The 22,529-nt window shown below is 49.7% G+C and overlaps 1 protein-coding gene across 1 annotated transcript in view; it reads left to right on the top strand.

Annotated features, from left to right (window-relative positions):
• The first annotated feature begins 1,807 nt into the window (after nt 1–1,807).
• slc15a2 (solute carrier family 15 member 2) overlaps nt 1,808–22,529 on the top strand; it is a 131,481-nt gene continuing 110,759 nt past the window's right edge. The window contains exons 1-2 of the mRNA XM_067987084.1: nt 1,808–1,924; nt 21,372–21,518. The gene's annotated coding sequence lies outside the window, so the exon portion shown is untranslated. The remainder of the gene's footprint in view (nt 1,925–21,371; nt 21,519–22,529) is intronic.

Here is a 22,529-nt window from a genome sequence, read left to right as displayed (position 1 = left end):
GCAGGACAAATCCAAACCGGCCAATTACCGCCCCATCAGTCTACTCTCAATCATCAGCAAAGTGATGGAAGGTGTCGTTGACAGTGCTATCAAGCAGCACTTACTCACCAATAACCTGCTCACGGAAGCTCAGTTTGGGTTCCACCAGGACCACTCGGCTCCAGACCTCATTACAGCCTTGGTCCAAACATGGACAAAAGAGCTGAATTCCAGAGGTGAGGTGAGAGTGACTGCCCTTGACATCAAGGCAGCATTTGACCGAGTGTGGCACCAAGGAGCCGTAGTAAAATTGAAGTCAATGGGGATCAGGTGGAAAACTCTCCAATGGCTGGAGTCATACCTAGCACAAAGGAAGATGGTAGTGGTTGTTGGAGGCCAATCATCTCAGCCCCAGGACATTGCTGCAGGAGTTCCTCAGGGCAGTGTCCTGGGCCCAACCATCTTCAGCTGCTTCATCAATGACCTTCCTCCATCATAAGGTCAGAAACGGGGATGTTCGCTGATGACTGCACAGTGTTCAGTTCCATTCGCAACCCCTCAGATAATGAAGCAGTCCGTGTCCACATGCAGCAAGACCTGGACAACATTCAGGCTTGGGCTGATGAGTGGCAAGTAACATTCGTGCCAGACAAGCGCCAGGCAATGACCATCTCCAACAAGAGAGTGTCTAACCACCTCCCCTTGACATTCAATGGCGTTACCATTGCCGAATCCCGCACCACCAACAACCTGGGGGTCACCATTGTCCACAAACTGAACTGGACCAGCCACATAAATACTGTGGCTACAAGAGCAGGTCAGAGGCTGGGTATTCTGTGGCAATTGACTCACCTCCTGACTCCCCAAAGCCTTTCCACCATCTACAAGGCACGAGACAGGAGTGTGATGGAATACTCTCCACTTTCCTGGATGAGTGCAGCTCCAACAACACTCAAGAAGCTCGACACAATCCAGGACCACCACCAGCCACCATCCAGCCCGCTTGATTGGCACTCCATCCACCACCTTAAACATTCACTCCCTCCGCCACCGGCGCTCTGTGGCTGCAGTGTGTACCATCCACAAGATGCACTGTAGCAACTCGCCAAGGCTTCTTCGACAGCACCTCCCAAACCCGCGACCTCTACCATCTAGAAGGACAAGAGCAGCAGGCACATGGGAACAACACCACCTGCACGTTGCCCTCCAAATCACACACCATCCTAACTTGGAAATATATCGCCATTCCTTCATCGTCGCTGGGTCAAAATCCTGGAACTCCCTACCTAACAGCACTGTGGGAGAACCTTCGCAACACGGACTGCAGAGGTTCAAGAAGGTGGCTCACCACCACCTTCTCAAGGGCAATTAGGGATGGGCAATAAATGCTGGCCTTGCCAGCGATGCGCACATACCATGAATGAATAAATAAAAAGTATTGTCAGGCTAGTTGACTGCGGAGGACATCATTGTCAAACCCAATCCTCGCCCCAATGTCCACAGACAATCAGCAGCAGTCATTGGACAGTGATGAGGAGCAGGGATTCTAGCTGATATTTGTTTTTTCCCCCTGTGTAACCCAGAGATATTGAACTGTAGCACCAAACTGGCTTAAATCAGCTTCGGCTTTTTTGGAACGTTACCAGATCTTTATTTACATCTGAAATGGATTTTAAAACATCTCCCGAAACATGAGAGGAGAGGCAGCACAGCCTGTTCCTTGGCCTCTGCCAATGCATGTCTTGGCCCAGGTGCTAGACCTACAAAAGTGACCCAGGGTGGTCACATTGCCAATTTGCCTTGGTTCTTTCCTGCCTTCAAAGAAAGAAAGAACTTGCATTTATGTAGCGCCTTTCACGAACTCAGGACGTCCCAAAGCACTTTACAACCAATGAAGTACCGCACAAGAGGCTTCTCTCGAAGGTCGGAGCTTCAGGTATTAGAGGTAATATATTGAGCTGGATTGAGAACTGGCTGGAAGGTCGTAGGCGGAAAATAGTTATAGATGGATTTGGATCTGTTTGGAGACCGGTCACCAGTGGTGTCCCGCAGGGATCGGTGTTGGGACTGTTGCTCTTTACTATTTTTATCAATGATCTTGATGGAGGGGTTGGGGGCACGATCTGAAAATTTTCCGATGATTCCAAGATCTGTGCGAATGTCAGGACTGTAGACAGTGCTCGACTGCTTCAGACGGGTATTGATGTGTTGGGAGATTGGTCTCGTGACTGGCAAATGATGTTTAATTTGGAAAACTGCAGTTTTATGTAAATGGGCAGGGTGAATGCTGAACATACACCCTTCAGGGAAAAGCATTAAAGCAGGTGGAGAAAGAAAGAGATCCTAGTGCATAGATCTCTGAAGATTCATGTGCAATACCGTGAAGCGATAGCTAGAGCAAATAGGGTGTTGTGGTGCATTTATAGGACAATTGAACATAAGACGAAACATAATATTTTGTCCTTGTACAAGACCTTGGTCAGTCCTCAGTTAGAATACTGTGTCTAGTTTTGGTCTCCTCACATGGTGGCTGAAATTGAGGCTTTGGAAAGGCTGAAGAGGAGGGCCACTCGACTAATTCCCAGTTTAAAGCATCTTAGTTATCAAGATAGGTTAAAAGAGCTGGGACTCCACACTTTAGAGAAGCGTAGGCTTAGGGGTGATCTGATCGAGGTTTATAAAATGATGAAGGGAATAGATTGTGTTCGAGTTGGCAGTTGGTTCCAATTAAATAGTTTAGGGAGGACCAGGGGTCACAATTTTAAGTTGTATATAAGGCCAGACCTAGGTTAGATGTCAGGAGGTGGTTCTTTTCCCAGGGAATAGTGGATCTCTGGAACAGCTGGCTGACTCTGATTGACGCTGATTCACTGAACCTGTTTCTGGCTGGGGCAGAGATCACCTTGTACAAAAGGTAGGTACTGCATAGAATTATCAGAGCCAGAGTGATTTCCTAGACTAGTTTCGATCGACTAGTGGTGTCAGAGGGGAATTTCCAAGATTTTTTTCCCCCAAATTGGCTTGGGTTTTTACCTGGTTTTTCGCCTCTCCCAGGAGATCACATGATTTTGGGTGGGTGGGGAGTGTATATATTCTGACACACATGAGACTTCTCCTGTCCATCATTGTTCGTATGTTCGTTAGTACTTGTGAAAGTGCAGTCACTGTTGCAATGTAGGAAACGCAGCAGTCAATTTGTGCACAGCAAGGTCCCACAAACAGCAATGTGATAATAACCAGATAATCTGCTTTATTGTTTGTTGATTGAGGGATAAATATTGGCCAGGCCAGGATACCGGAGAGAACTCCCTTGCTCTTCTTCGAAATAGTTTGTCCATCTCCCATGTTCCTTCTTTCCGTGCCACATGACGTTGATACGGAAATGTGTTGTGGGATAGTGCACCACCTAAAGGGCCTGTAACATATTGTGAACATATCAATACAGTATGCCACTTGCACATCTTGCATCGATGTAAAGCTTTGCACTGAAAGAGAGGGAAGGATTTGCCGACTCAGCCTGTTGACAAGGAGACTCCACCCTCAGAGTACCTGTAGCACGGCACCGAGTTTGCTTTTCCCCACCATCGAATTAATCGTTATAAAATAGCGCGCAGTGCACGCCCAAGTATCCTGTACGCCTTGTTGGTGGGCAAGGCACCCCACTGTCAGGGCAAAGTTACCCCTAAATGTGTGCAGAGCATCTTCGGCATGAAGTTGCCTGAATCAAATTTAGGCAAGTGGTGTGAAACCTGCTCCGAAAGGTAGCCTCACACCGATTCGGCATCACACCAGGTGCGGTATCACTAGAACTGCTGCAAAGCAACATTTCGGATTGATCCTTCCCAACCTTAACAAAGGGCCAATTCCCCTGCCAGCTCACAATCAACACTAAGATAATAGCAGATCTCCAGTGGCATTGCTCATGGGAGATTAGATGATATGCTGTTTTATGGTGTCAATCGTGGCTCAGTGGTTAGCACTCTCACCTCTGACTTATGAAAGTTGCGGGTTCAAGTCCCATTCCAGAGACAAAATCTCGGCTGACACTCCAGTGCAGTACTGAAGTAGTGCTGCACTGCCTGGAATGCCATCTTTTGGATGAGACGTTAAATCGAGGCTCTGTCTGCCCTCTCAGGTGGATGTAAAAGATCCCACGGCACTATTTGAAGAAGAGCGGGGGAGTTCTCCCCAGTGTCTTGGTCAATATTTATCCCTCAACCAACGACACTAAAAAACAGATTATCTGCTCATTATCATATTTCTGTTTGTGGGATCTCGCTGTGCGCAAATTGGCTGCCGTGTTTCCTACTTTACAACAATAATTAGACTTCAAAAGGACCTAATTGGCTGTGAAGCACTTTGGGATGTCCTGAGGTTGAGAAAGGAGCTATATAAATGCAAGTCTTTCTTTCTTTATAATGATTAGGAGTGCTCTACCATGTAGCACACAATGTAACATTCTGCTGTGATAGAACGTTACATGGTGTAGCTGGGCTTGTGTTTACCCTTGCCTGTCCCTTTAAGGTCACAAAGTCTTTCTGTTGCCAGAGGTCAATGAGAAAGAAAGAACTTGCATTTATATAGCACCTTTCACAACCTCCCAAGCACTTTACAGCCAACAAAGTACTTTTGAAGTGCAGTCACTGTTGTATTGTAGAGAAACGCAGCAGCCAATTTGCGCACAGCAAGGTCTCACAAAGAGCAATGGCCAGATAATCTGTTTCATTGATGTTGCTTGAGGGATTAATATTAATAATTCCCCTGCTATTCTTCTTTTACATACACCTGAGAGGACAGACCGAACCTCGGTTTAACATCGCATCCAAAAGACAGCGCCTCCGACAGTGCAGCACTCCCTCAGTACTTTAAATAAATTTAAAACAGAAATAGACAGTTTCCTAGAAGTAAAGGGAATTAGGGGTTACAGGGAGCGGGCAGGAAATTGGACATGAATTTAGATTTGAGGTTAGGACCAGATCAGCCATGATCTTATTGAATGGCGGAGCAGGCTCGAGGGGCCGATTGGCCTACTCCTGCTCCTATTTCTTATGTTCTTATGTTCACTGTAGTATAAGCGTGAAGTCTCTGGAGTGGAACCTTAATCCCTGACCATCAGACTCAGAGGCAAGAGTACTATACACTGAGCCACAGCTGGCATCTGACAATGTGACAATGAGAATTTAATTACTTCTTGTAAACAATTTTACAACACCAAGTTATAGTCCAGCAATTTTATTTTAAATTCACAAGCTTTCGGAGATTTTCTCCTTCCTCAGGTAAATGTTTCAAGATCTCCTTGAAGCCTACGCATTTATACATATTGAATAATACATGGTGTTTACAGACTGCCCCTGCAACTGCCCGTTGCCAAGGCAATCACCGTGTTCAGACAGAGAGGTGTCATCTGCAGAACCCCCGAATACACATTCAACAAAAAAACAAACAGGGAAAAAAAACAGAGAAAAAAAACAGAGAGAGGCAGAAACATCCGGAAGGCAGAGAGAGCCAGCAAATGACCCATTATATTAAAAACAGATAACATTTGTTCGCTGGTGGGGTAACGTGTAGCGTGACATGAACCCAAGATCCCGGTTGAGGCCGTCCTCATGGGTGCGGAACTTGGCTATCAATTTCTGCTCGACGATTTTGCGTTGTCGTGTGTCTCGAAGGCCGCCTTGGAGTACGCTTACCCGAAGGTCGGTGGATGAATGTCCATGACTGCTGAAGTGTTCCCCGACTGGGAGGGAACCCTCCTGTTTGGCGATTGTTGCGCGGTGTCCGTTCATCCGTTGTCGCAGCGTCTGCATGGTCTCGCCAATGTACCATGCTCTGGGGCATCCTTTCCTGCAACGTATGAGGTAGACAACGTTGGCCGAGTCACAGGAGTATGAACCATGCACCTGGTGGGTGGTGTCATCTCGTGTGATGGTGGTATCTGTGTCGATGATCTGGCATGTCTTGCAGAGGTTACCGTGGCAGGGTTGTGTGGCGTCGTGGACGCTGTTCTCTTGAAAGCTGGGTAGTTTGCTGCGAACGATGGTCTGTTTGAGGTTGGGTGGCTGTTTAAAGGCGAGTAGTGGAGGTGTGGGGATGGCCATAGCGAGGTGTTTGTCCTCATTGATGACATGTTGAAGGCTGCGGAGAACATGGCGTAGTTTCTCCGCTCCGGGGAAGTACTGGACGACAAAGGGTACTCTGTTGGTTGCGTCCCGTGTTAGTCTCCTGAGGAGGTCTATGCGATTTTTTGCTGTGGCCCGTCGGAACTGTCGATCGATGAGTCGAGCGTCATATCCCGTTCTTACTAGGGCGTCTTTCAGCGTCTGTAGGTGTCCATCGCGTTCCTCCTCGTCTGAGCAGACCCTGTGTATTCGCAGGGCCTGTCCATAGGGGATGGCCCTTAATTACTTCTTAGTGAAGAAGCTTACGAGTTGGAAGGTGCTTGTAAATTGCAGATCCACACCCTAAAATGACTGGCTTTATTCCTGTGTGTTTTTATACTTCTGACACTTTGAAGTTTGACACCTGATTTGATGGGCTTTCAGATAGGGAGATAGACAGATATATGACTACATAATGTGTGGAGCCAGAAGTATGACTCAGGTCCACCAATCCTGTTTCTAAGTAGGTAGAAGTCTGAAAGGAATACCTGTAATACAACCACATGTCTAAGGGTTTATGCTTAGTTTCTATAGGAGACTGTTAACCAGACTATCATTTCACAAAGTTGTAAACACTGATTTTTATCAGTTTAAAAGTACAGTAAATCAAGGGTGAAACTTTGTGTCTCCAAGGTTTATTAGTTTAATTGTAGAGAGCTCTTCTGAAAATATTTCTTGATCATACTCAGCATATGCATAGGAAAGGCTCTGCAAATGTCCAAAGTTCTCAGTACAGAGGATTCCACAGGTAGCAACATATCGTAAAGGATCATTAGTCAAGGGATTAGAATCATAGAATACAATCATAGAATCTTATAGCACAGAAGGAGACCATTTGGCCCATCATGCCTGTGCTGGCTCTTTGAAAGAGCTGTCCCATTTAGTCCCATACCACTACTTTTTCCCCATAACACTACAAATGAGTCCCTTTCAAGTACATGTCCAATTGCCTTTTGAAAGTTTCTATGGAATCTGCTTCCACCACCCTTTCAAATAGTGCGTTCCAGATCATAACAACCCTTTGTGTGAAAAAAATCTCCCTCCTTTCCTCTCCAGTTCTTTTGCCAATTATTTTAAATCTATGACCTTTGGTTACCGACCCACTTGCCAGAGGAAACCGTTTCTTGGTAACAGCCTTTGAAACAGAATTTGCAATCATTTAAAACCTTCTCAATCTAGCGATGAAGAAACTTTAAATAACTTTCTTTCATTTTATATTGCGCCTGTAAATATTTTACATTAGTTTCACCAAGGAAATGGGAGCAGAATTTGGTTCGAATGAAAGAAGCGCACCATGGGAACCGCATTGCCCCACTGCTTTCAACCCCAGCTGTCAAAGACATCGGGCCCAATCTCAAAGGTTGTGCAAATCAGCAGGGCTGATTCTGATAAATGTCCCCCTTTCGTAATTCCGCAGTAATGGGGTCTGGCGTTTTCTCTCTCTCTCTATTTTTTTTTTGGCCTGTGAGTCAGTTCTCTCACCCCTGAATCTACAGGTCATGGGTTAAAATCCCCGCTCCTGGATTTGACCCGGTGCGCAATATGAGGGTAAATTTGAACCTGTGCCTCCGATGGGGCCTCCCGCGCAGCCTGCGACGATCAGAAAGTCACGGGCAGCCATCTTGCGATTTTCCGATAAGGACCAGCTACATGCAAGGCCTGACCAGCGACGTGGGACCTTGCAAAATTTACCTTGACATCTGCGCACTCCACGAGTTTGGTGAAACCGAAACTTTAATGTGATCCCTCTGCGTGCGAGCCCTGCCATTTCTTTCTACCGTGCTGCCCCTTGGTGCCAACAGTGATATGTGCACTCTTGCACCTAACCTTGTGCATTCCACAGATTATAAGAACATAAGAAATAGGAGCAGGAGTAGGCCAATTGGCCCTTCGAGCCTGCTCTGCCATTCAATAAGATCATGGCTGATCTGATCCTAACCTCAAATCCAAATTCATGTCCAATTTCCTGCCCGCTCCCCGTAACCCCTAATTCCCTTTACTTCTAGGAAACTGTCTATTTCTGTTTTAAATTTATTTAATGATATAGCTTCCATTATCTGCTCATTATCACTTTGCTGTACGTAGGACCTTTGATGTGTGCAAATTGGCTACCGCATTTCCTACATTACAACAGTGACTGCACTTCAAAAGAACTTAATTGTCTGTAAAGCGCTTTGGGACGACCTGAAGTCGCGAAAGGCGCTATATAAATGCAGGTCTTTCTTTTATCGGCGGTAGCCTGTGCCAATTTTAGGCCTGGTTTGAATACTTCCAGTGCCGTTTATAGCAGAAGGCTATATTCATAGTGGAAGAGCACAAGAAGATTAAAGCAGATTCAGTCTGCCTCCAAAAATTGGGAAAATTGACAGTCTCTACCTCTGGTGTGGAGACACTCTCTAATTGACCTCATCCTGGAGTCTGAAGCTTCCCACAGGAAGTACTGTCACACAATAAAGAAGATCAAAATCAGGCAATATGTCCTCTCGATCCCCACATTGAAGAGCAGATTAAGAGGAAGTAGAGAATAGAACATCCATGCAGGCAAAAGATCAGCCAAGTTGAGTAGAATGGGCCTATACTCTCTGGAGTTTAGAAAAATGAGAGGTGATCTCATTCAAACATATGAAATTCTGAGGGGGCTTTTTTTTTTATTCGTTCATGGGATGTGGGCATCGCTGGCGAGGCCGGCATTTATTGCCCATCCCTAATTGCCCTTGAGAAGGTGGTGATGAGCCGCCTTCTTGAACTGCTGCAGTCCGTGTGGTTAAGGGTCTCCCACAGTGCTGTTAGGAAGGGAGTTCCAGGACTTTGACCCAGCAACGATGAAGGAACGATGATATATTTCCAAGTCGGGATGGTGTGTGACTTGAAGGGGAATGTTCAGGTGATTTTGTTCCCATGTGCCTGCTGCCCTTGTCCTTTTAGGTGGTAGAGGTCGCGGGTTTGGGAGCTGCTGTCGAAGAAGCCTTGGCGAGTTGCTGCAGTGCATCCTGTGGACGGTACACACTGCAGACACAGTGCGCCGGTTGTGAAGGGAGTGAATGTTTAGGGTGGTGGATGGGGTGCCAATCAAGCGGGCTGCTTTGTCCTGGATGGTGTCGAGCTTCTTGAGTGTTGTTGGAGCTGCACTCATCCAAGCAAGTGGAGAGTATTCCATCACACTCCTGACTTGTGCCTTGTAGATGTTGGAAAGGCTTTGATGAGTCAGGAGGTGAGTCACTCGCCGCAGAATACCCAGCCTCTGACCTGTTCTTGTAGCCACAGTATTTATGTGGCTGGTCCAGTAAAGTCTCTGGTCAATGGTGACCCCCAGGATGTTGATGGTGGGCAATTCGGCAATGGTAATGCCTTTGAACGTCAAGGGGAGGTGGTTAGACTCTCTCTTGTTGGAGATGGTCATTGCTGGAACTTGTCTGGCGCGAATGTTACTTTTTTTTTATTCGTTCATGGGATGTGGGCGTCGCTGGCGAGGCTGGCATTTATTGCCCATCCCTAATTGCCCTTGAGAAGGTGGTGGTGAGCCACCTTCTTGAACCGCTGCAGTCCGTGTGGTGACGGTTCTCCCACAGTGCTGTTAGGAAGGGAGTTCCAGGATTTTGAACCAGCGACGATGAAGGAACGGCGATATATTTCTAAGTCGGGATGGTATGTGACTTGGAGGGGAACGTGCAGATGGTGTTGTTCCCATGTGCCTGCTGCTCTTGTCCTTCTAGGTGGTAGAGGTCAGGGGTTTGGGAGGTGCTGTTGAAGAAGCCTTGGCGAGTTGCTGCAGTGCATCCTGTGGATGGTACACACTGCAGCCACAGTGCGCCGGTGGTGAAGGGAGTGAATGTTTAGGGTGGTGGATGGGATGCCAATCAAGCGGGCTGCTTTATCTTGGATGGTGTCGAGCTTCTTGAGTGTTGTTGGAGCTGCACTCATCCAAGCAAGTGGAGAGTATTCCATCACACTCCTGACTTGTGCCTTGTAGATGGTGGAAAGGCTTTGGGGAGTCAGGAGGTGAGTCACTCGCTGCAGAATACCCAGCCTCTGGCCTGCTCTCGTAGCCACAGTATTTATATGGCTGGTCCAGTTCAGTTTCTGGTCAATGGTGACCCCCAGGATGTTGATGGTGGGGGATTTGGCAATGGTAATGCCGTTGAATGTCAAGGGGAGGTGGTTAGACTCTCTCTTGTTGGACATGGTCATTGCCTGGCACTTATCTGGCCTGAATGTTACTTGCCACTTATGAGCCCAAGCCTGGATGTTATCCAGTTCTTGCTGCATGCGGGCTCGGACTGCTTCATTATTTGAGGGGTTGCGAATGGAACTGAACACTGTGCAATCATCAGCGAACATCCCCATTTCTGACCTTATGATGGAGGGAAGGTCATTGATGAAGCTGCTGAAGATGGTTGGGCCTAGGTCACTGCCTTAAGGAACTCCTGCAGCAATGTCCTGGGGCTGAGATGATTGGGCTCTATCAATCACAACCATCTTCCTTTGTGCTAGGTATGACTCCAGCCACTGGAGAGTTTTCCCCCTGATTCCCATTGACTTCAATTTTACTAGGGCTCCTTGGTGCCACACTCGGTCAAATGCTGCCTTGATGTCAAGGGCAGTCACTCTCACCTCACCTCTGGAATTCAGCTCTTTTGTCCATGTTTGGACCAAGGCTGTAATGAGGTCTGGAGCTGAGTGGTCCTGACGGAACCCAAACTGAGCATCGGTGAGCAGGTTATTGGTGAGTAAGTGCCGCTTGATAGCACTGTCGACGACACCTTCCGTCACTTTGCTGATGATTGAGAGTAGACTGATGGGGCGGTAATTGGCCGGATTGGATTTGCCCTGCTTTTTGTGAACAGGACATACCTGGGCAATTTTCCACATTGTCGGGTCGATGCCATTGTTGTAGCTGTACTGGAATAGCTTGGCTAGAGGCGCAGCGAGTTCTGGAGCACAAGTCTTTAGCACTACAGCTGGGATATTGTCGGGGCCTATAGCCTTTGCTGTATCCAGTGCACTCAGCCGTTTCTTGATATCACGTGGAGTAAATCGAATTGGCTGAAGACTGGCTTCTGTGATTGTGGGGATATCGGGAGGAGGCCGAGATGGATCATCCACTCAGCACTTCTGGCTGAAGATGGTTGCAAATGCTTCAGCCTTGTTTTTTGCACTCACGTGCTGGACTCCGCCATCATTGAGGATGGGGATGTTTGCAAAGCCTCCTCCTCCCGTTAGTTGTTTAATTGTCCACCACCATTCACGACTGGATGTGGCAGGACTGCAGAGCTTTGATCTGATCCGTTGGTTGTGGAATCGCTTAGCTCTGTCTTTAGCATGTTGCTTCCGCTGTTTAGCACGCATGTAGTCCTGAGTTGTAGCTTCACCAGGTTGGCACCACATTTTTAGTATGCCTGGTGCTGCTCCTGGCATGCTCTTCTACACTCCTCATTGAACCAGGGTTGATCTCCTGGCTTGTTGGTAATGATAGAGTGAGGAATATGCCGGGCCATGAGGTTACAGATTGTGCTGGAATACAATTCTTCTGCTACTGATGGCCCACAATGCCTCATGGATGCCCAGTTTTGAGCTGCGAGATCTGTTCTGAATCTATCCCATTTAGCACGGTGGTAGTGCCACACAACACGTTGGATGGTGTCCTCAATGCATGACGGGACTTCATCTCCACGAGAACTGTGCGGTGGTCACTCCTACCAATAATGTCATGGACAGATGCATTTGTGACAGGTAGATCGGTGAGGACGAGGTCAAGTAAGTTTTTCCCTCGTGTTGGTTCGCTCACCACCTGTCGCATGCCCAGTCTGGCAGCTATGTCCTTCAGGATTCGACCAGCTCAGTCAGTCATGGTGCTACCGAGCCACTCTTGGTGATAGACATTGAAGTCCCCCACCCAGAGTGCATTCTGTGCCCTTGCTACCCTCAGTGCTTCCTCCAAGTGGTGCTCAACATGGAGGAGGACTGATTCATCAGCTGAGGGAGGATGGTAGGTAGTAATCAGCAGTAGGTTTCCTTGCCCATGTTTGACCTGATGCCATGAGATTTCATGGGGTCCAGAGTCAATGTTGAGGACTCCCAGGGCCACTCCCTCCTGACTGTATATCACTGTACCACCACCTCTGGTGGGTCTGTCCTGCTGGTGGAACAGGACATACCCAGGGATGGTGATGGAAGAGTCTGGGACATTGGCTGAAAGGTATGATTCTGTGAGTATGGCTATGTCAGGCTGTTGCTTGACTAGTCTGTGGGACAGCTCTCCCAATTTTGGCACAAGTCCCCAGATGTTAGTAAGGAGGACCTTGCAGGGTCGACTGGGCTTGGTGTTTTGCCGTTGTCGTGTCCGGTGCCTAGTGGTCCTGTGCCGGGTGGTCCATCCGGTTTTATTCTTATTATGACTTTTCGTAGCGAGATTTTACAACTGAGTGGTTTGCTAGGCCATTTCAGAGGGCAATTAAGAATCAACCACATTGCTGTGGGTCTGGAGTCATATATCGGCCAGACCGGGTAAGGACGGCAGGTTTCCTTCCCTAAAGGACATTAGTGAACCAGATGGGTTTTTACGACAATCCAGTAGTTTCATGGTCACCATTACTGATACTAGTATTTTAATTCCAGATTTTTTATTTAATTAATTGAATTTAATTAATTAATTGAATTCAAATTCAACAGCTGCCATGGCAGGATTTGAACTTATGACTCCGGATTTTAGTCCAGGCCTCTGGGATTACTAGTCCAGTAACATAACCACTATGTTACCGTACACAGTTTTGCAATTTTTCAGCCCAAGCCTGGATGTTGTCCAGGGCTTGCTGCATGCGGGCACGGACTGCTTCATTATCTGAGGGGTTGCGAATGGAACTGAACACTGTGCAATCACCAGCGAACATCCCCATTTCTGACCTTACGATGGAGGGAAGGTCATCGATGAAGCAGCTGAAGATGGTTGGGCTGAGGACACTGCCCTGAGGAACTCCTGCAGCAAAGTCCTGGGGCTGAGATGATTGGCCTCCAACAACCACTACCATCTTCCTTTTTGCTAGGTGTGACTCCAGCCACTGGAGAGTTTTTCCCCTGATTCCCATTGACTTCAACTTTACTAGGGCTCCTTGGTGCCACACTCGATCAAATGCTGCCTTGATGTCAAGGGCAGTCACTCTCACCTCACCTCTGGAATTCAGCTCTTTTGTCCATGTTTGGACCAAGGCTGTAATGAGGTCTGGAGTCGAGTGGTCCTGGTGGAACCAAACTGAGCATCGCTGAGCAGGTTATTGATGAGTAAGTGCCATTTGATAGCACTGTCGACGACACCTTCCATCACTTTGCTGATGATTGAGAATAGACTGAAGGGGCGGTAATTGGCCGATTTGGATTTGTCCTGCTTTTTGTGGACAGGACATACCTGGGCAATTTTCCACATTGTCGGTAGATGCCAGTGTTGTCGCTGTAATGGAACAGCTTGGCTAGAGGCGCAGCTAGTTCTGGAGCACAAGACTTCAGCACTATAGCCGGGATGTTGTCGGGGCCCATAGCCTTTGCTTTATCCAGTGCACTCAGCCGTTTCTTGATATCACGTGGAGTGAATCGAATTGAATGAAGACTGGCTTCTGTGATGGTGGGGATATTGGGAGGAGGCCGAGATGGATCATCCACTCAGCACTTCTGGCTGAAGATGGTTGCAAACGCTTCAGCCTTGTCTTTTGCACTCACGTGCTGGACTCTGCCATCATTGAGGATGAGGATGTTTGCAGAACCTCCTCCTCCCGTTAGTTGTTTAATTGTCCACCACCATTCACGACTGGATGTGGCAGGACTGCGGAGCTTTGATATGATCCGTTGGTTGTGGAATCGCTTAGCTCTGTCTATAGCATGTTGCTTCCACTGTTTAGCATTCATGTAGTCCTGTGTTGTAGCTTCACCACATTGGTATCTCATTTTTAGGTATGCCTGGTGCTGCTCCTGGCATGCTCTTCCACACTCCTTATTGAACCAGGGTTGATCCCCTGGCTTGTTGGTAATGGTAGACTGAGGAGTATGCCAGGCCATGAGGTTACTGATTGTGCTGGAATACAATTCTGCTGCTGCTGATGGCCCACAGCACCTCATAGATGCCCAGTTTTGAGCTGCTAGATCTGTTCTGAATCTATCCCATTTAGCACGGTGGTAGTGCCACACAACACGTTGGATGGTGTCCTCAGTGCGAAGACGGGACTTCGTCTCCACGAGGACTGTGCGGTGGTCACTCCTACCAATACTGTCATGGACAGATGCATCTGCAACAGGTAGATTGGTGAGGACAAGGTCAAGTAGGTTTTTCCCTTGTGTTGGTTCACTCACCACCTGCCGCAGGCCCAGTCTGGCAGCTACGTCCTTCAGGCCTCAGCCAGCTCGGTCAGTAGTGGTGCTACCGAGCCACTCTTGGGTGATGGACGTTGAAGTCCCCCACCCAGAGTACATTCTGTGCCCTTGCTACCCTCAGTGCTTCTTCCAAGTGGTGCTCAACATGGAGGAGGACTGATTCATCAGCTAAGGGAGGACGGTAGGTGGTAATCAGCAGGAAGTTTCCTTGCCCATGTTTGACCTGATGCCATGAGGTTTCATGGGGCCCGGAGTCAATGTTGAGGACTCCCAGGGCCACTCCCTCCTGACTGTATATCACTGTACCGCCACCTCTGGTGGGTCTGTCCTGCCGGTGGGACAGGACATACCCAGGAATGGTGATGGAAGAGTCTGGGATGTTGGCTGAAAGGTATGATTCTGTGAGTATGGCTATGTCAGGCTGTTGCTTGACTAGTCTGTGGGACAGCTCTCCCAATTTTAGCACAAGTTACCAGGGGCTCGATTTTACCAGCGGGTTCCGGGTGCGTTCCCGGCGGGGGGGCGTCGAAAATCGCAATATCCAGGTGCGTCACCGGATCGCGCCTCGATCCCGCCCACTTCCGGGTTCCGCGCTGACGTGCGGGGGTGCGTGCGCAGCCCCTGCTGGTGGGAATCCCACAGGCAATTAAAGCCAGCGGGATGCCACTTGAGTGTATTTACCTTGCTTGTTGAGGTCATTAAATGACCTGATTCAGCTGTCTTAATAGGAAGTGTGGAATTTTACCTTCAACCGAGACTGTTTCACACACTGGGGGAAACAGTCTCACTCCAACCGGACGTGTTGCAGCCAGCAACCTGTGGCAGCTGCCATGGTGTACTCCACAGTGGGGGGGGAGAGCCCTCACCCACGCAGGAGGCCACCGCGTCACATAGGGCAACCCCTGCCCTCCACCACCCCCCTCCAAGCCAGAGGAAACACCGACGTGAAACCGCAGCCCCAGTGCGAGGAAACACCTACCTACCCTGCACAACCCCTCAGACCAACACCTGCCAGATGGGTGGTGCGTTGACATCCTCGGAGGACGAACAGCGTGACCAGCCCCAGCAGCCTCGCAGTCCACGCCGTCCGCCTCAGCGACGTGGAGCCCCCCAACACGGTGCTGTGGCACACCCACCTGCACAGCAGGAGGGAGGGCAACCGCAGAGAGAGATACGTCGCAGGAGGCACTACCCTCCGCACAGGGTCTACAGACCGAGGCTCAGCTTCATGGACCTCTCCGAGGAGCAGTGCATACGGCGGCTCAGAGTCAATCGCCAGGTAGTCGCCGACATCTGCAGCCTCCTTAACGACGAGCTGCTCCCGGATGGACCAAGCAGCATCTTCTTACCTGTCGCCGTCAAAGTCACCACTGCCCTCAATTTCTTCGCATCCGGATCCTTCCAGGGTGCCACCGGGGACATCACCAGGGTCTGTCAGTCATCTGCACACAAGTGCATAAGGCAGGTCACCGATGGGTTGTTCCGCAGGGCCTCGCACTACATCAACTTCGCCATGGACGAGCGCAGCCAGATCGAGAGGGCGGTTGGATTCCATGCCATGGCTGGCTTCCCACGGGTACAGGGTGTAATCGACTGCACCCACATCGCAATACGGGCACCTCCGCATGAGCCAGGGCTGTTCATCAACAGGAAAGGGAATCACTCCATGAACGCCCAGCTCATCTGTGACCACCGCCAGAGATTCCTACACGTGTGCGCCAGATACCCCGGCAGCTGCCACGATGCCTTCGTCCTCAGGGAGTCCACCGTCCCGCCCCTCTTCCACGCACCCAACACCGGTAACGGCTGGCTCCTTGGCAACAAGGGGTATCCCCTACACACGTGGCTCATGACACCTCTGAGGAACCCCACCACTGAGCCGGAGCGTCGGTACAATGACAGCCACATTGCTACCAGGTCTGCAATTGAGCAGACCATAGGGCTGCTCAAGATGCGCTTCAGGTGCCTTGATCGTTCTGGGGGAGCGCTCCAATACACACCATTCAGAGTGGGACGAATCATAGTCGTCTGCTGTGCCCTGCACAACATGGCCCAACAGAGAGGGGTGCCGCTGGAGGAGGCCCCATCCACACCCGCCAGCCACATTGAGGACGGCGATGAGGACGAGGAGGTGGAGGTGGAGGAGGAGGGGGAGGAGGAGGACGCGCCAGAGGATGATGTACGACCCATGCGCCGAACACCGGCTCACCGGGATGCTCGCCGGGCCAGGGAGGCACTCATATGTCAACGGTTCTCCTAGAGTCAGACAGTGCGAGGCGTTCGCATCTCCTCACCTGCACATGCGAGCGGCCATACCAGCCCCCTCCACTGAAGAGTGTTGCCAGTACTCCTGCACCCACAGCAGTGTGCCCAATGGGCGGCAGCAGGTGTTCGCCGTCATGATGGGCTGCACGGAACGCACCTATTGCACAGGCCGCAGAAGAATGGACGAGAGGTGGCAGGAGTGGTGAGAACGATAGTGTTTAATATGTACATGGTGCAATACTATAAACAAAAAGTGTACAAATTAACAGACACCCTGGTGCATTCCCTTTGTGCTTATAACGCCTTTGGCTTTCATTTCCGGGTACCCCTACGTGGTGCTACCCCTGTGGCTCCAGCAGAAGTAGTGGCAGGTTGCTCCTGTTCTTGCCCTGACCGGGTAGATGCTTTGCGCCGACGGCCCCTGGGTTTCGGTGCCCGTGAGGGCACCTCCACAGACTGCTCCTCCTGCACCTGTGCAGGGGCAGACTCGGCCACCTGGAGAGGAGGCACCATTGCGGGTACTGGTTGAGAGGGGGGCAACGGGTGAGACGTGGGGGCACCTTGAGAAGCGTCCCCGCTTCCATGTCCCCATTCACCATCATCCCTCTCGTGGCCTCGGCCCACATCACCCCTTCCACCCTGCTGGACGACAGTTTGGATGGCATGTGTGAGGCCTTGCAAGGCCACCCCTAGTGTATCCGTCAGCCTGTTTATGGCGGCGGAATGTTGCTCACCCTGAATCCGTACAGCCGTTGTCAGGGCCTGCACGGACTCGATGTGGAGCTGTGCGTGACGCTCGAGGGAGGCCAGCCTGTCCTCCACCGCAGACGCTCCCGCACCTACCCGCGACACTGTGTCGCCGGTACCCTCCTGTACCTGCGCCACCAATGCCCGCATGCAGGAGTTGGACTCCTCCATCCCCTGCGCAATTGTGGAGAGTGCGCGTGGCACCTCTCCCAGTACCTCGGCAATGTGCTGGTGCCCCTCGACGACTCTCCTTTTGACTGGTGGCCCCCTGGGTTCAGCATCTGGGTCCGGCTGAGCAGAGCCTGGAGATGAGTGCTCCCACCGACGGGGACCCTCCGCGGCTGCCCCTGCCACCAGGGTCTGCTCATGCTCACACGTGCGCGGTGAATCACCATGTGCAACCCCAACTAGTTGGCGAGGGGGACCCACCGAGGTGCGTGTCTCTGCACTGGTGGATGCTTGGCTCATATGTGACGATGGACCCTCAGAGACCGGCATGTCCTCTGAGGAATCGCCCTCCTCGCACACAGCGCTCGCAGACGGCCCTGCAAGAGAACAGAGGGCACTATGAGGCATGTGCACAAATGTTACGGTGTGCCTGATGCCAGGTGATGATACGGTCACTCGCGATCATGAGCGTTGAGTGTCAGCTTTCCCTTACCGGCCGTTTCTGCAGCGCCAGACTCGCCATCCGCAACAGAGAGGCAATGTTGCGTGCCGGCGAGGTCGAGCGCCTCCACCTCTGCATCCGTCAGTTCGACCACGTGCGGCGGGCCCCCTCCGGTGCGGGCCCTTTCTCGGTTGTTCTTGCATCTCTTCTCCTGTCAAGGCAAAACACAGATGCGTGAGTGAGTGCATATTGCATAGTGAGACGCATCGAGCATCGGTGTGGGTGGGTTGAGCGTGGGGCAGATGGATGGGAGGATGCGTGTGCCACATGCCCATCCCATTGCATGGGGATTGGGGTGTGTGGTAGTGTTCGGGTGGGGACAGGGACGGTGGGTACTTGCGGGCACGGCGAGGATGGTGAGTGAGTGGCTGTGAGGATTGCTGCGGGAGCGCTGTGGTGGCTCTGCAGGAGGGGTTGTGATCTGTTTGGCGTGATGGTGGGGACGGGTTGTGGGAGGGTGCGTTGGTGTACTCACCTTGCCGGACCTAGTGAGGTCATTGAACCGCTTGCGGCACTGCTCCCATGTCCTGGGGGTGTTGGCCCTGCTGCTGACCTCCGCCGCCACCTCTGCCCATGCCTTCCTGGTGACGGAGCCAGGGCACTTGCGTCCGTCCGCAGGGAACAGCGTGTCCCTCCTCCTCCTCACACCCTCCAGCAGCAGCTGCAGCGCGAGGTCGGAGAAGCGTGGCGCAGCCTTGCCCCTGGGTTGCGCCATCCTGTGTTGCCTCTTGCTTGAAGCAGGAGGGACTTTGGGGGACTGCCCTTTTAAGTGGAGCTCCTCCATCGCGAAAACGGTAGTGCGCATGCGCAGCCCGCCGGCACGCAGCTGGGGAGCGGAGGACCCGGAACCACGGCTTAATGTGATCAATTATCCCGCGATCGAGCGGGGGAGGCACTCAATTAGCCGTCCGCGTTTTCCACGCTCCCGAAGGACCACCCGCTGGGAACCCGCAGGCCTGCTAAAATCGGGCCCCAGATGTTAGTGAGGAGGACTTTGCAGGGTCGACTGGGCTTGGTGTTTTGCCTTTGTCGTGTTCGGTGTCTAGTGGTCCGATGCCGGGTGGTCCGTCTGGTTTTATTCTTATTATGACTTTTCGTAGCGAGATTTTACAACTGAGTGGCTTGCTGGGCCATTTCAGAGGGCAATTAAGAATCAACCACATTGCTGTGGGTCTGGAGTCACATATAGGCCAGACCGGGTAAGGACGGCAGGCTTCCTCCCCTAAAAGACATTCGTGAATCAGATGGCTTGACAGGGTAGATGCTGAGAGGATGTTTCCCCTGGCTGGAGAGTCTAGAGCTAGAGGGCATAGTTGCAGGGTAAGGGGTCGGCCATTTAAGACTGAGATGAGGAGGAATTTCTTCACTCAGAGGGTTGTGAATCTTTGGAATTCTCTATCCCAGAGGGCTGTGGATACTCAGTCGTTGAGTAGATTCAAGGCTGAGATCGATAGATTTTTGGATTCTAAGGGAATCAAAGGATATGGGGGTTGGGCAGGAAAGTGGAGTTGAGGTTGAAGATCAGCCATGATCTGATTGAATGGCGGAGCAGGCTCGAGGAGCCACATGGCCTACTCCTGCTCCTATTTCTTATGTTCTTATGTAATGTGGGACTGGTGAAGATCAGTGGCATCTTCCAGCCTTGTTGAAGGCCATTATCCTCAGCCTGCCAATGACCTACGCCTTGGCTCAAAACACTTGTGCGTTGACTCGTGTGTTTGTGCTCAAGGAAACATCACTCATTCTTCTGACCTTTTCCACGTAAACCATTCTATTTCACATCGCCACACAGAAGAAATCTTCTCCAACGCATTCATGATGTTGCTGCTCATTAACAACCAGAGGAATCCTTACTCATGAATAAAATGGATTTTTTAAAAATTACAAACATTTGCTTTCTTATTAGGAAGCCAACAAAAAATTAATTGGGACTCCGAAATTCCTGGTGGTATAGGGGGTAGATTTTTTACTTTGTGCGACAGTGTAAAACGGGCAGTAGCGAGTGGGCAGCCCGTTTTACATCTCTCCCGATTGACGTCAGTGAAATAAAAATATCGGGAGCAGTGTAAAACGGGCTGCCGACTTGCTATCACCCATTTTACACTGTCGCATAAAGTCAGGATCTACCCCCATTGCTTCTGCTGAATGGAGATGACTGAGGTGAGGGCGGAAAGGGGAACAGAATGGGGTAAAGGCGTATTTTTCCTTAAAATACTTCGATAATATCCTCCTGAATACTTTCGTGCTCGAGGCTATTTTTATTGCTGGGTTGAGTTGAGTCGCCTGTGGTCGATATCTGATGTGCTTTTGTGTTCTGGGCACATTTTGTAAAATGTAATCTTCATCTAGATGAATTCACAAGTATCGTAATGTACTTTAATAAAGACCAACCTGGCTCATGGAGGTGGGTACATTACCCTCGGTGAATTCAGTGCGATGTAAAGTAAATAAGAACCAATTAAAAAAAAAACAGAAAACTTTGCATTATATGTGACCATTAAAAGCTGCATCGTCTGCTAGAAGTCATTTATGGAACCTTTAAAGCTGTATAGCCACCACTTACAGCCAATATAAGTTAAATCTGTTGAAGCTTTCACATTTCCCTATCATAAATGTTAGAATGACTGTGTTTTTGCGCATCGCACATCTCGATAAATGCAGTATGATCCAATTAAAGTCGGATTGCTCAATTTGAACTCTAAACTTTAGCATCTTTTACAAGTGCACTACCAGGAAGAGAGTTCCTTCATGTCTCAGTTAAAATAGGACACAGAAATGAAATAATTCACCACAGTCAACCCTGCTCACTGTTTTTTTTTTAATGAATCTCCACCTTTGTTACCATAAAGTAAGATTGGGTGCAAAGGCAAAGGCTCCATTTGTGTAGCTAAGCATCCATGGTCAACATGTGAGGTAAGAGACAGTATCAAGCTGAAAGAAATGGCTTACACAAATGCAAGGAAAAGTGGAAATCCAGAGCTGTGAAAAGCCACAAAGGGATACAAAGAATGTAATAAGAGGTTCAAAAAGGGAATACAAAAAAAACTTCCAAGGGATACCAGCAAAAGTTTTTATAAGTATATTAAGAGAAAGAGAGTGGTAAAGGGAAATGTGGGCCCATTAAAGGCAGATATTGGTGAGACTATATATGAAAATGGCAGACTTGTTAAATTAATACATTGTTTCCGATTTCACAGCGGAGGAAGAGGACAAAATATCAACGGTACAAGGAAACATAATCCAAGGGAAGGAACTTAGTGGATTTAATACATGAAATGGTAATGGAGAAAATAATGGGACTTAAGATAGACAAACCTCCACTCCAGGGTATTAAAAAGAAATAGGTGAGGAAATTGCAGATAAGTTAGTCTTTAATTTTCCAAAACTCTCTAGATTCAGGAATTGTGTCTTTGGATTAGAAAATTTCAAATGTCACTTCATTATTTAAGAAGGGAGGGAGAGAGAACCCAGGTAACTACAGATCTGTCACTTTAACATTAATTGTGAAGACAATACTGGAATCTATCATCAGAGAAAGAGTGACTGAGCATTTGGACAGGTATCATTTGATCAAGGAGAGTCAGCATGGATTTGTGACGGGTAGGTCAGATGAACTGGTCACTATCGCATTGCTGTGCACAAATTGACTATCGCGTTTCCTACATTGCATCAGTGATTACACTTCAAAAGTACTTCATTGGCTTTAAAGCACTTTGGGATGTCCTGAGGCACTATAATTTTTTTTTTTTATTCGTTCACGGGATGTGGGCGTCGCTGGCAAGGCCGGCATTTATTGCCCATCCCAAATTGCCCTCGAAAAGGTGGTGGTGAGCCGCCTTCTTGAACCGCTGCAGTCCGTGTGGTGACGGTTCTCCCACAGTGCTGTTAGGAAGGGAGTTCCAGGATTTTGACCCAGCGACAATGAAGGAACGGCGATATATTTCCAAGTCGGGATGGTGTGTGACTTGGAGGGGAACGTGCAGGTGGTGCAGGTGGTGTTGTTCCCATGTGAATATTTAGGGTGGTGGATGGGGTGCCAATCAAGCGGGCTGCTTTATCTTGGATGGTGTCGAGCTTCTTGAGTGTTGTTGGAGCTGCACTCATCCAGGCAAGTGGAGAGTATTCCATCACACTCCTGACTTGTGCCTTGTAGATGGTGGAAAGGCTTTGGGGAGTCAGGAGGTGAGTCACTCGCCGCAGAATGCCCAGCCTCTGACCTGCTCTCGTAGCCACGGTATTTATATGGCTGGTCCAGTTAAGTTTCTGGTCAATGGTGACCCCCAGGATGTTGATGGTGGGGGATTCGGCGATGGTAATGCCGTTGAATGTCAAGGGGAGGTGGTTAGACTCTCTCT

Source organism: Heptranchias perlo, chromosome 7, assembly GCF_035084215.1.
Source record: "Heptranchias perlo isolate sHepPer1 chromosome 7, sHepPer1.hap1, whole genome shotgun sequence".
Classification (NCBI taxonomy): Eukaryota; Metazoa; Chordata; class Chondrichthyes; order Hexanchiformes; family Hexanchidae; genus Heptranchias; species Heptranchias perlo.
Note: the sequence above shows the minus strand (reverse complement) of the source record. Positions and strands in the feature narration are given on the sequence as shown.